The sequence below is a fragment of the Motacilla alba genome, chromosome 1A, assembly GCF_015832195.1.
Source record: "Motacilla alba alba isolate MOTALB_02 chromosome 1A, Motacilla_alba_V1.0_pri, whole genome shotgun sequence".
NCBI classification, from domain to species: domain Eukaryota; kingdom Metazoa; phylum Chordata; class Aves; order Passeriformes; family Motacillidae; genus Motacilla; species Motacilla alba.
The window spans coordinates 19,182,619-19,196,639 of NC_052031.1; the positions used below are offsets into that span (position 1 = coordinate 19,182,619).

Genomic DNA, 14,021 nt, shown 5'->3' on the forward strand with positions numbered 1-14,021 from the left:
CCACTGTGGATCCTCAGGATCCCAGAACTGTCTGATGTCAACACACAAGAACGGGTTCAGCACCAAGAGCCGTATGCCTCAGAACTGTACCTTAACACACAATCACAAGTGATTCACAATCTTCATCTCTCTGATGTATTATTCATGAAATGTCTTTAAAGAAGCACCATTTTGAAGGGTGATATGTCTCAGCACCGTGACAGATTTAAAGAAACAGTACTTAGTCTTTAACACCAGCTTTTCTGACGGCAACTATCAGTTTCTGTCTGGAAGGACTACTTTATGGTTCCAGTTTTTGGGCAGCTTGAACAGCATCAGTATGTTTCAACAAATTAACTACATGCTCTCTAAATTAGCATACTCTGACTCTGCAGGTTGTCCATTAACTGTCCATAACTGATTCAGTAATTATAGCAGTAGGTAGAGCACTACCTACTGTTACAAGGCAGAGTTTATTATGAAGATAATTAAATAGATAAGTATGAAATCACTCAGAGCACCATATAAATACTTCCCTAGAGCACTCCCTAGCTTGGGCAGTTTAAATTAAAAGGGCTAAGATAATTCTTGATAACCCCAAAATTCTATTTTCAAGAATAGAAGCTTTTAGGCAGGTCTAGGAAAAGGCAATTTGAAGTGCTGCTCATACTGATGTGAAAAAAATCTTGATGACTGAAACTTTCCTGCTTCATCTATTCTTGTTCTGGCCACAGTTCTACTGGCTACATCTACACCAGTAAATTAAATGGGCCATGGATCATTCCGTGGACCTGAGGCCAGCTGGCAGTGCACAGCTCTTACTGGTTCATAGAGCTAAGCACTCTTCCCTCCCAGAACACAGCAGCCAAGTCCAAATGGCCTATTAGGAATGATCTCCTGTCCCTAGTGACTCCCTAAGTGTACCCAGGCACAGCTGGCACAGAACAAAACCAAGCTAGGGATCATGCTAACAATTAACAGTACTGTTAAACACAGAGAGCTATTGAAACCGTTCCTGGACTATTTAGCTTCCCAGCACAAACTCAGTGATTGTGTTTCTAAAAGGACTCAATAAACACTTTTGATATCTTTAGAGTCTCCCAAAATAAAAAATAAATGCTTCATTCTCTCAGAAGTTATTATTTATAAATTGTAAAAAAACCTACAAGTGGTACTTGCAAACATGTAATCCTTGATCCCAAAGTGTATATTTTCTCCTAATTCTACCTTAAATTATGAAGAACCTAACTTCAGAGAGCAGTTCAGCTGGAAACACTGTCAAGAAGACAGTGTGATGGCAGGTTTGCTAATAGAGAATAAATTATCAACCACCAGCTGAACTGCTGTTTATGAAGGAGACAAGAGCTGAGGGTTTGGTGTACCAAATCCCCAACTCATCTGCCCGGAGTTTATATATCTGTGAGCTGCCAGTCATGGTAAGTCACTACTCTGTGAAGTCAGCTGCATCAAAGAACTTTTTTTGTTTTCCATGGGGCTTAGGCAAGGGCTCTTAGAGCTGTTCAGAGTAATCCTCTTTAGACTCGTAACATATGCTAAAAACAAGTGGCTGTGAGTCTACTTACTGGTAAGTGAGAGGATGGAATAGTACCTGCAGATTTCTCTCTGTTTCATCATGTTTCAAGAACTTAAAGGAAGACCTTCAACCTAAGGAGAAATAAAATATTTGATTACAGATGAAGATAGATGGGAAACAAGTTTTCCAGTCTGTAAAGCACTGATATGGGTCTCTTGGTTCAGACTGGAGAAAGTACAGAACAGCTTACAAAGCCTTAGAGAGGAGGAAGCCAATGTATAGAATAGCTAATGACTAGGGCACTCACTCTGTGAGACATCTAAGTACATGCCATGAACCTGAGAGGAGAGGAATTTCATCTTGCTTATCATACCTCAAGCTTATGACCTGACCACCAGACTGACTTTTAATATGTGATTTTTTTCTCACATTCGGCCAAAAACGTGTCCCCCTTTTTTTCTCACATTTGGCAAAATATTTGTGCCAGTTTTGATTGGGGTAGAGTCAGTTTTCTTGTGGCTGGTTTTGAATTTGTGCTGAACCCAATGTTGATGATATAGAGATGTTTCTGTTATTGCTGAGCTGGGCTTACACAGAGCCAAGGCCTTTTCTCCTCTCTGTCCTGCCACACTGGCAAGGACTCTGGGGTTGCCTGGCAGGCTGGGAGGAGATACACCTAGACAAGTGACCACAGCTGACCCAAGAGATACTCCAGACCACATGATTTCATGCTCATTTTAGAAAGTGTGAGGAAGAAGGAGGAAGGGGAGGAACGTGAACTGATGGTGATGAGGGTCTGCTTTCCTGGGAATGGCTGAGCACCTGCCTGCCCATGGGAAGCAGTGAATGATTTCTTGTTGTGCTTTGCTTGCTTGTGCAGCTCTTGCTTTACTTATGAAACTGTATTTAAGCCTATGGATTTTCTCACAGTTACCCTTGCAGTTCCCTCCCCAGCCCTGCTAGTGGGCAAGGCAGCAAGTGGCTGTGTGAGGCTTGGTTGCTGGCTGGGGTTAAACCACAAGAACTTTGAAATAATATTTCAGATATATTGCTGGAATCAATAAATTTCTATTGCAAAATTTGATTTACCTGAATTGGCATTTTCCAAACAGAAACAATCCTGGCCTGCTCTAGTAATGGGCCCACATTATTTTAGGTTGTTTGAAGAATTTTACTTTGCAAAAGTGCATTGCAATGGATACTATATTCTGAAACACTGAAAAAATTGATTAGCTATAAATGTCAGCAAAATCAATAACTAATTTCTTTAGTGCTGGTAGAATTAAAATAATTAAAACAGCAAGGAGAGCTGTTATTTCCCTTGTGTTCCTCAAGTGATGGACATTAGCAAAGATAAAAAGAAAAGAAAAGACATAATCAAACACTTGTTCTCCACAGCTGAATAGTAAACACACTTTCAAAATTATTCCAGTTATTCCTTATCCAGTCTTCTGAAGTATCTTGCAGTTCATATTTTTTCTTTAGTCATTTCTAGTTGCTCTGCAGTTCTGTTTCTTAGATTTGTAACAATTTGATCTCTTTTGTTTTTATGGAGTATTAATGTTTTATATTCCCTCAGTACTTTGCCCTCTCTTTAGCTTTTGTGTTACATTAGGTATATTCAATCGAAAGATCCATGTACTCAGAGAGATTTCCAGGAAATGACAGGTCATTTTCAGAGGTGTCACAAATCATTAATGGTCACATTTGGTTTCTTTCCTCCAAAAAAATATAGTAAAAGTTGTTTCATTTGGTAAAGAAAACAGTTTATGAACAGCTGATTTCATGTGCATCGTTTTAACCTTGCCCTGGTCTAGGGAAAAGTTTAATGATATCTCCCTCTAAACCACAAAAAAAAAAGTTGCTAATTTATAAAATCCAGCAAAAATATTCCAGATTGGCACTGCATATTTTCTTGAATTACTTTCTTGGTCATGTCACTGAGTTTTCAATATGCTGAGTGTTCAATAGGTTGAATGGTCTCATTAACAACAATTTATAGTTGTTGGAGTGCTGGAAAATAAAGCAGAGCACTCCAACTTCCTCCTTTCTGTTGTTCATCTTCTTTTTTCATAATGGTTTAATAGTTCAGGCTTAAAAGCATTGGAAGCAGTGTAGCACAATGTGTATTTTAAGAATACTCTTTATATGCCAGCCATTTTATCATTCAAATGTCAATCTAAAATGTGTTAACAGTTCTATAAGATGTTCCATTAATATTTAACAATAAGCAAAATTAATAAATGTTAATTTTAACAAAAATTAACAATTATATTGTGATATTTGCTAAGCAAGCAGTATTTGTTGTGTTCACATGCTTTTTCCTTCATTACTGAAGCAGTTAACCTTGTCCAGTATAGCTATACTAAATGCATTGTCATTTCCCCTCCATATCTTCATCCAGTATTTAATTCTATTTTTTTGCAATATTGCCAGCATTATCAATGTCATTATATTTTTATGTAAGTTATACTGACAGATAATGACCTCAATTAAATCAACAGGAAAACATGAAAAGAACATGATGATTAGATTAAATAACCATAGTGAGTGAGTGAGCATCCCCTGCCTAAATCAAAGGTTTCTGCTTGTCCTGACAGAATCAAGCATGAAAGTATTCCTGTCAATAAATACACAAAGTCCAATATATTGGCAGGTATTCTTTGCAGAATGAGGTTTACAGGATTCAAATGCATCATCATAAGCTCACTGTTGTGACTCCAGTGTTGTCTGCTGTCATCTGAAGGAGAATTGAAAAAATTCATTGGGAATAAATTATGAAAGGGAAACCAGAAGAAATCTTCAACAATTATTATAAATTTGTACTGTGTAAAATTTACAATGCATTTTTTTTAAAAAATGTGTCTATAATTCAAAGATTATTCTCCTTTACACTTTGTGTCTTCTTTTTAAAAATGGGTATTCTTATAGCTGTGATAGATATAAATAAACTTTAGAAAATGCCATCAAGTTCTTGGCCTCCATCATGCCTCAGGGTCTTAAATCTTCCTTCTTTTAATTAGTAGTCATTCTTCTTGCACTGACATGATGGAAAAAAGGTATCTGGCAACTTCCAGTATCACTATTTTTAACATATTTTTGACAGTACTCTAAGTCTTTGAGTTTTAGCAGAACTTCAATTTTATCAGGCAACACATGCGGAAATGTGCTTTTTGGGGGGGTTTTGGTTGTTTGTTTCATTGGGGTTTTTTGCCAGTTCTGAATAAGTCTTCATTCTTGCAAGAGTGACATACTAAACAAGGCCTTCAACATCTACCTGCTGGGTACCTGGCCAGTTCCTGTCTTTCACTGCAATTACAGTTTTGGCAAGTTTGTGACACAGCTATGCAACCATGCTTCTGTCTGGCATATAGTAAAACATTATATAGGGTAAATTACTATTCATGGTCACTTAAGTAGCTCTTCAAAGTCCTTCAAGCATATTGATTGATGAATACATAGCACTTGCATTGGAAGTGAAATGCCCTCACAGTGAAGTCACAATGTACTACTGGAAGGTTGTTCTGTAATTACATAGAACATATTCTATAATATTTTTTTGGGATGAGCATCTGTTTTCCCCGACTGTTTCAAAACACTGTCAGCACTTACTTGCTTTATTTGCAAAGAAACTAATCAAGAATAGTCAATTCCTTCTATTTAAAGTAAGTGAGATTAAATTTTTACAAACTGAAGCAAATGATAAAACACCAAAATCCTGTAAATTCCAACTGTAAATAGGGTCCAGACCTCTGCAATGGGATTCTTTATGAGTTTAAATAGGAAAAAACAGTCTAGTCTCTTTCTATTTATCTACACCAGGAAATATAGTGACCATATTTTCTTGAAGGAATTAACAAGTGGATGGATCAACCTATTTCTCAAATTTTTATATACCTTCCAACCCAAAACTTTTTCTCTTTTTATTTAGGCTATTATAAAATTGTCTGAATCCTCCCTATAAAAGATGACATTTACAACATAAAAAATACAGAAGTTCTATATACATGTCCCTAAGCATGTAACACCTGCAAAGCTGATGCTAAAAAGAAAAACCACATAGCGATTGAAAAGTCAAGATCTCCAAACTTAAGTAATGACAATTTGCCTAAGCATTCATACTGCAGTTCTCCATTATATATCCAGTATAGAAATGCCTTATTCTTGGTTAGTGTAATATTTTTCTATAAGTCTGGAAGCTCAATCCACAGGATGAACTGTGTTCATTAACAAGTAGCTCTTTAATATTTTTCCTTTCTTTATTGTTCCTCATGGCATTCTGTGCTTTGTCTACTGCATGCCATTAAAATTATTCACAGTGAAAGGCATCCCTTTGCTCACAGCCTTTTCTACCATTAGCACTACTGTCATGTTTGAGAGTTTGTTAATACTTATGCACCTTCATCCCAATATTGTGAGCTAAACAATAAGAATTAATATTGCAGATAAGGAGCTGAGATAGTAAGAGACCAAAATGCTCATTAATTTTGCTTGAAAAGTCCTGGATGTTTAGAACTATGCAGCCCTGCTCAAGGCTACATGTATTCAGAGATAATTTACCAACAATTTTGCAGAGAACTCATTCAGAAGAAAAAGTTTAAGGCAACTTTTAAGCAATACATAACAACCCTAAGGCATAACCAAGAAAGATTTTGTCCTAGTGTTTGAGACAGGATTTAATCATATTACTCACAGGGCAGGCTTTGTGCAGTCCCTGACCACACCTGTTTTATATCCATCAAGTTTTGTAAGAAATGACACAAGATCCTACAGGCAAGAGCATCTTGCCTTACATAGCTTTGATTTTCAGCCTGCAAGCTGAATGGAAGCCTGAGGGAAAACTTTAAACTACTTTGAAGCTGTTTCGGAAATCTCAGTTATGATATATGTATTTGAAAATTATATTCTAGACCCCTGAAGGTTATCTGGCAACACTGCTTTGGTTTCATTTATGAATTTTACATATGTGGTGGGAAAATTTTCATTTACGATAACTGTTATATTAGCATTAAATGAAAAGCACTACTTTCAGAATTGAATCTATATCACAGGGTGCATTAATTATCACATTTCTGAAAAAACTATCAAACTTATGCAAATAATTAATTCAATTCACTTAAAAGGATATTGCTAACTGATCTGTAAAGTAACTTCACATATAATACATGTAATACAGTAAGATGGGTGGTCAGACCAAAGCAAGAGTTTAAGACACAAATACATTGTCTTCTCTAACAGCAACCCTTAAAATATAGTTTTAAATTATATTCAGGAGATTTCACTAAAGAAGGAAAAAGAAAAAGAAAAAACAAAGAAAAAGAGGAGAGAAAATTATTTATGTCTGTGTGGTTTCAACAGTGAATTTTCAGCCATTTACACCATGATTGACTGATAGTATGCAATGCCTTTACATCTGTTTCTGCTTTCACATAAAGATATGTGAAGAAGAATTTAAAATAAAAGTGAAACTAATCAGATATGCTTTTGCTGGTGTTCTACTTTGTATTTCACCCAAGTGCAAAATAAATGATCTGAGATCACATTTCTGCCATAGAGCTGAGAGACTGGGTAAAAAAATTTCCACTCCAGTACCCTGACCCTAATAATTACTTGCTTCAAATCCTACAATACTGTACACGAGAAATAAAACACAACAACAAAAAACAAATCTGTTGTTTCCTAAACACTAATTCAAAACTGACTTTAAATATGCAAATAAAATTCCATGCAATAGCAAGCACAGTGCTGTTTTTTAATTAAAGTTAATATTACCATTTCTAGAAGGAGGTATTTTATAAGATAATTTTAGATATATAATAAAGACCAACATATATCTTTGGCAAAAGTGGACATTTTTTGAGTGGAATATGTTGTGAATTAAGTTTATCAGAGCTAGGTTTCACGGCTCCTTGATATAGGTCCCAAGCAGAATACGTTTTGAAATTGCCCAGTTTTTGAAAGATTTTTCCTACACAGGAAAGGACAAAAACTTGTGTAAGCGAATCTTGACATTGGTACTTTGTGTCAGGCAAAATCTTCTGAAAACAGCTTGTCTCAAGAGGTTTCTGACACAATGAAAATGGCTCTTGGAATCAGCTCTGGGAGCTTCAGACACTAATTCGACTTCAACATACAACCAGGAAAGTGAGTTTCAATATGGGAAATTTTGTTTTAACCACTCCTACCCTACTAGAATCCCCAAGTATATTTTTCTTCAGTTTTGTCTTTTCTCAAACCATGAGACATCTCCAATTTTTCACAAAATCAACATGCAGCTCTATGTTGTATATGTAGAGTATAAGGAAGACCACATAAATAGGTGTCAGACATGTATTTTCAATTTTGATTTATAAAACAAACTTGGAGAAAAAAAAAAGGGAACAAGGTGTTTTAGTTGTGTTCATTTATAACAGGCAGAACTAAAGATTCTGCTAGGCTGAAATGACTTTACCAATACTTTTTATTACATATAATTTCTTCCGTTTTTATTACTTTGCCTGATCACCAGGGATGAAATTTTCATTACTAAAACTCTTTCTCAAGTTTTACCTCTTACACAAAGTTTAGCAGAAAGAAAGGCTGTTGTTTTAGAGGATTAAGACACAGAAACACATATTATCTTGCCAAAGTTAATAACAAAGTTTTTACCTTTTTTTAGGTCTAGCATTTTTTGTATTTCTGGATGTGGGAAGGAAAATCTAGTGATATGAAAAATTTGGGAAAAAGGTGTTTTCCATCTTCTTAATAAGCTATGTGAATGTTCCTGGAAAAGCCCTGTTTAAGTACTCTTTATAGTGAAGGAAAAAAATTTCAATTTTCCACACATCCTTCCTCCCTTGAATATCAATTAGAGAACTGAAAATATTTTCCTTCAATTTCTAGGATCTATTTTGGTGCCAAGAGTTGGAAAGGAGGCTGGGGAACTTCCCTGAACATAGCCCTATCAATGAGTAGATAGTCCAATAAAGTAAGTTCTCCGAGACTTCACCTGTTTTCATAAGTCCTCTCATCTCATAGATGATTCTAGAGACACAGAAATATCTCAAGTGTTAGCTTAAAAACTGCATAGCAGCGCAGTAGTACATTAGATATTAATCCTGACTATCATAGCTAACCTGATTTCTCTTTCTCTCTCTCTCTCTCTCTCTCTCTATATATATATATATATATATATAAAATTTCAGATGGAAGATACATTTCTTCTGCCCATCAGAACTCAGATTACTTTTGGCAAATGGAAGTATGGAACTTTTTGCAGTTCAAATCTTTGAAGATAATGTGAAAGTGCCTATTTTAAATGTCTTTCATGAACTTTTTTATATAATTAGTTGCCCTCCATTTTTAAGGGGGCACAAATAGTCAGCAACTGGGACTACAGTGAGTATTGCACAATGAAGCAGAAATCTGCTAGTATCTAAAGAGTTAAGAAACACCAGGTCCAATGACAGCTGAATGTCCTCATGCCCCTTAATTGTTCTGTTTTCAAGAGCTTCCTCAGGTTTTTGTGTTGCTTACAAGAAGTTAAAAATCAGAATTACGTTCTTTCCACTGTAAAAATAGTATTTATTCCATATACTAAATTTAATGTCCTAAAAAGCTTAAGGGCCCCCAGCTATTGCCCTTGAATGAAGAGAGAGGCCAAACTTGGAAAAATATCCCAATACCACCGCCAGCTCTCTTTCCTGCTCCCATGTTTTAGAGCCCTTACTACTGCTTGTAGTATCAGCAGTGGTCAAAAAGACAATAAAGAGAAGGGAAGGAGAAGAATAACAGTCCTCCAAGTAAACAGGTCATCACAAGTGACTTAAAATATGTGTGATAATTTAAAAACCAATCTACAGAGGCATACTTAAAATGCCGTATGTATGTCTGGCCTTTATTTAGCAAAGATAATTCACAAATTAATAGCAGAACAATCACCACTTGTATTTCCTTTATGATTTCTGCATTTTGCATGGCAATGTATTTGCTATTATGTGCAATATTTTAATTATTGATTTCACAGTAGATCATTAATTTTCTAGTTATTAAACAGAATTTCCAGTAAGGCCTTCATAAATTATATGAGAGTCATCAAGAACTCACAAGTCATCTTTTTGTGCTGCTGAATTCATAGTGATAAAAATTTGCTGCATAAGTTAGTGACATTTATAATACCCCCAAATCATCTTTAACAATCAATTTTCTTATGAAAAGTCATAGCTTATTTTTCAGTTTATCATGATCACTTTAGAAGAAAATGCAAACTGTTGGTTGGTGCTGGGTCTAGTTTTGGCCAGAGAAACTGTAGGTGTCCCATCCCTGGAAACACTCAAGGTCAGGTTGGATGGGGTTCTAAGAAACCTGATCAAGTTGCAGATTTCCTTGCTCATTGCACAGGAGCTGGACTAGATGATCTTTAAAGGTCCATTCTAACTCAAACCATTCTATAATTTTATGAGTTCAGACTAAATTAGTTACATGGGTTGCTTCTAGAGCTAATTGTCAAGTAAAAATCTGAAAAATAATCAATCTGAAAAATATATAATTATCAATGCCACTTAAAGGATAAAATAACCGCAGCAAGTTGCAGCTTATAATATGTAACTCACTCTCAGAAGCCTAGAGGATCACTCCAGTGGGTCAATAGTTTCTTAGCCTCAAATCTGAAAATGCTATTTATATTTCAAATAAGATGCAGTACAATAGTGTTTGTCAGCCTGATCTCTATGGACTGCTAACAGTGTATGGTATCAGGACACAGGCATGAAGTCAATGTATTTTGTTTAGAAGGATGTATATCAGGGCAGCCTGCCTGAGTGGCTTCTAGCAGGTGCTGTCTCTATCTGCAGGCATGCACTATTAGATAGTTAAACCTCAGGCAGGTCACATGGAATAGTTTTCAGTCTCAATAGCTTCAGTGGAAACACTTGCAGCTGTAACAGTTACAGTTTGGTACTCAAAAAATAGAGATGTTTTCTTCAATTATAAGTACTTTATTTGTCATTCCTTCTATACCTGCTGAATCATTAGTTGATCATAAAATGTAAAAGCATTTGGAAATGTGTTTCATAATGTTTAGGCAAAACAAAAGCTGACACATTCCAATACAGCCTAAGAAATGGTTTCAAGGATGTGCTATCAATACCAAACAATGACGCATTATATTGATGTTAAGCTTACAAAAAAAAAAGTTCTGGTGTCACTGTACAATTGGCTGTTACTTCTCTGAGAATACCACAGTCATCACTAGACAGCAAATGCACACAATTAGCTGCCCTTTCCTACCCGGTATGCTTGAGAAAGCAACTAACTTTTTATGTCGCTGGGGTCAGACAGCAAAGACATAAAGCCAGAATTTACCTAGAATTTTATTTAAATAGAAGAATGTTTTAATTACCAATGCAAATTAGGACAATTTGTATAAGCTTTTTTTTCCCCTGTCCTTGTTGTTGTTATTAGTGCATGTGTATGTGTGCAGGAGTGGAAGAGAGTAGAGGGGTTTGGGTTTTTTTTCAAAGCAACATCTTTTTTTTTTTCCCTTCTCTGTGTTTGATAGACAAAGAAATGAGAAACATGCCACCTTCTCTGTGGCTTTTATCCTTTGTGAAGGTTATATTCAATGTAACTGTAGTAGAACATGTTATTTTATTCAGCTGGGACTCTTGAAGTCAAGTTGTTTACACTTCTCTTGTGCACCTGTAGTCTCAGTCCATAGGTCTGTTTATACTGTTTGTGCTGAGCTGAAAGTCATTCTGTCACTGTGCCATAGGCTCCTACATAAGACTTAGCATTGAACTGAGTTGAGTCAGTGGCACTGGCAGGCAGCCAGATTTCATTGCCACTTCAAGTTTTCTGGCATTTTGCTAGTGTCCAGGTCAGGTTGCTATAAGAGATATAGCAAAGAAAAGCTGTGTCTTCTTTTCAAATCTAGTTTATTAAAGCTATTCTTTGCCCAGAATGTTAGGTTTATAGAATCCCTCCTGACTAAATTCATTACATGTAATAAAGTTGTAAAATGCTGATTTAGATGCCTAAGGATCACATATGAATTTTCTCATCTTTGAGAAAACTAAAAAGGTAAGATACATTAAAATAGAGAAAACCAGGATCCTTTTCCAAGTTTCCTAAGTATTGATTCATTCTCTATAGAATAAGAGCTTGCAAGGAACATGTAGTCTGGATTTAACACAAAACTTAGTTAAAAATTAGGCAATTATCACTGACTCTGATGAGATTTTCTGTTATACATTCATTGTATAAAAGCTTGTCCCTTAAATTCACTAATGCTTATTCATTTCTACACTTTATTAAAGCCTACTGATTATACTAGCAGTTTCTACTTTAGTTTTCTTTTCCTTGATGTTTCAGTCTGAAACTTTGTCTGAAAACTTTGACATTTCTCCTAGAAAATAAGAAAAGTAATGCTACCACAGCTCCCCTTACTGTCTGTCATGCTAGTATTTGGAAAAAGTTGTTCAAATCTCTGCCATAAATGAAGCTTTGAGCATCCTAAAGCAGCTTTAGGTACATTTTTGAGCAGCTAGAAGTTTAAGAGGTTAAAAAGAAATTTCTGACAGAATTTTGAAGTCTTTAAAAGTGAAGCAAACTGATAAGAGAATGAGCATGTTTTGCACCAAACTGTTCCAGAGAGAGAACCAGACATTTCCATGGATCTCTGCTGCATTCCAAACAGTTGAAGCAGCCAGGGGGGTACAAAGTGTTCACATGTGTGTGACAGTGACCTTTCAACTGCTCTTGGGCCGCTTGCTTCACGTCACTCTGCCTCTTCTGCTGACCATAGCTCTCTTGTGGGAAATCACAGAATTCCTACTGGGCAAAGTGCAGCTAAGTACAGAGCACTCTGTCTCAGGAAATGGAGACAACAAGGGGAAATAGAATGGCTTACCTAATTCTCTATTTTTTTAAAAGTCATGCTCTCCCCTCCCCCTTTTCCTCACTTCTGCCTTTCTTGCAAATGTTCTATCCTTTAAGAGTTTTTTTTCCTACACAGCAACACACAGAGCACTATTTACAGAGTAGAAACTCTGTCTACTTTATATACCAAAATTAATCCAAGATGCATGCCTAAAATTAGCATCATCTAACTTCAGTTTGCCAGAAGTTCTATGTCTAGTTTAAGTTGTTCATGTAGACTCCCTCTGTTAAACAGAAAAGGAAAAAAAATACATCTGTATGACCAGAAATCAATCTATCTCACCTGAGACACATTTTATCTGAGAAAAAGCATTATCTGAAATTTCTTTTTTTAGCTCTTAGCTATAGAGGAAACCTAGACAAATTGTGCAGATTAGACATCAAAATTTTTGGTGGTTGAGCTGAAACTTCTCGTGTTTTATCCAGACAAGCTTCATTCCAGCCAAACAAAAAATCCTCTCTGTAACACATTTATTAAAAGAGAGAGGGTGAATACATTAAATGCTGCATGAGGCTTTTAATACAGTATGGGAAAGTGTGTGAATGAATTGGTCAGTGAGTGATAAGGGAATATTCTCCTTTGCAGCAGAAAGGTGATTATCTTTCAAGGTCTTGTCATTTCTTTACTGTAAATACCCAAGTTGTTTTTACTAAAAAAATGGCATGGCAAGCATTGTTTTGAATGGATGACAAAGCAGCACCTGTAAATTTCAAAAGGGAGGCATAAATCTTAAAGTCACTTAGTGCCTTATAAAATTTAAAAATTGTGGGAAGGGAGAAAAGAAGCCAATTCAGTCAAAATAGAACTCAGACTTATATTGAATCCAAAATAAGTGTACTTATAAGATTATAAATACACTCTGAAAGAATAACTTTTTTTTTTTTTCTGGGATATAGACTATGTTAACATCCAAACCATATATGCCATATCGTGTCTCTAAAGCCACCAAGAGGAGCACCAGTGGCCAACAAGCGGATCCACATTCTGGAGGAGCAGCTGGACCCTGAGCATGATTGCTTCTCAACCCTGTTTCACAACATCTGTCAAAAAGGTGTAACTGCATTTTATTTGAGCAAGAACAATAAAAAATTCTAATTTCTAAGTAATCTCAAATCTAAATCCAATTATACTATAAGGAAAAAATAAAACTTGAGACAGTCTGCTTTGCTCTACAAAGTTCTTTTTTGAAAGGCATGCAAAAAAATTAGTTTTGCATTCTATGACCTCTCTCTTTTCTGCTTTGTTTGCTGGTATGTTCAACAGACAGACCAAGCAGCTCTGCAGTTGCTCCAGAAGGCCCAGTATCAATGCATGAGCAATGTTCTTGAGATTTGAAATCTACAGCAGTTTAGCTCCGTTTTAGGCTGGAAGCATGTTTCATTGAGCTACAGCTGTTTACCCCTGCTAGGGCAGCTGTGTGGAGCTGGGTCACAGTCTGCTCCAGGAAATGGACCACTCCGTCTGTCCAGTTACACACAATGCCAGGTAGTAATCAGAATGCATAGCTAGTCCATGCAATAATGGCATTTTTCTTAGAAATTGAGAAAAGACTATATTCAGACTGAGAAATGACACTTTGCTTTAACAAAT

General features: G+C 35.9%; 1 long non-coding RNA gene across 1 annotated transcript; it reads left to right on the forward strand.

Annotated features, from left to right (window-relative positions):
* The first annotated feature begins 1,350 nt into the window (after positions 1-1,350).
* LOC119707726 lies at positions 1,351-13,466 on the forward strand. Its single transcript, XR_005258834.1, has 3 exons — positions 1,351-1,415; positions 8,396-8,480; positions 13,328-13,466. It is a non-coding gene; the product is annotated as an uncharacterized LOC119707726 (long non-coding RNA).
* The last annotated feature ends 555 nt before the right edge of the window (positions 13,467-14,021 follow it).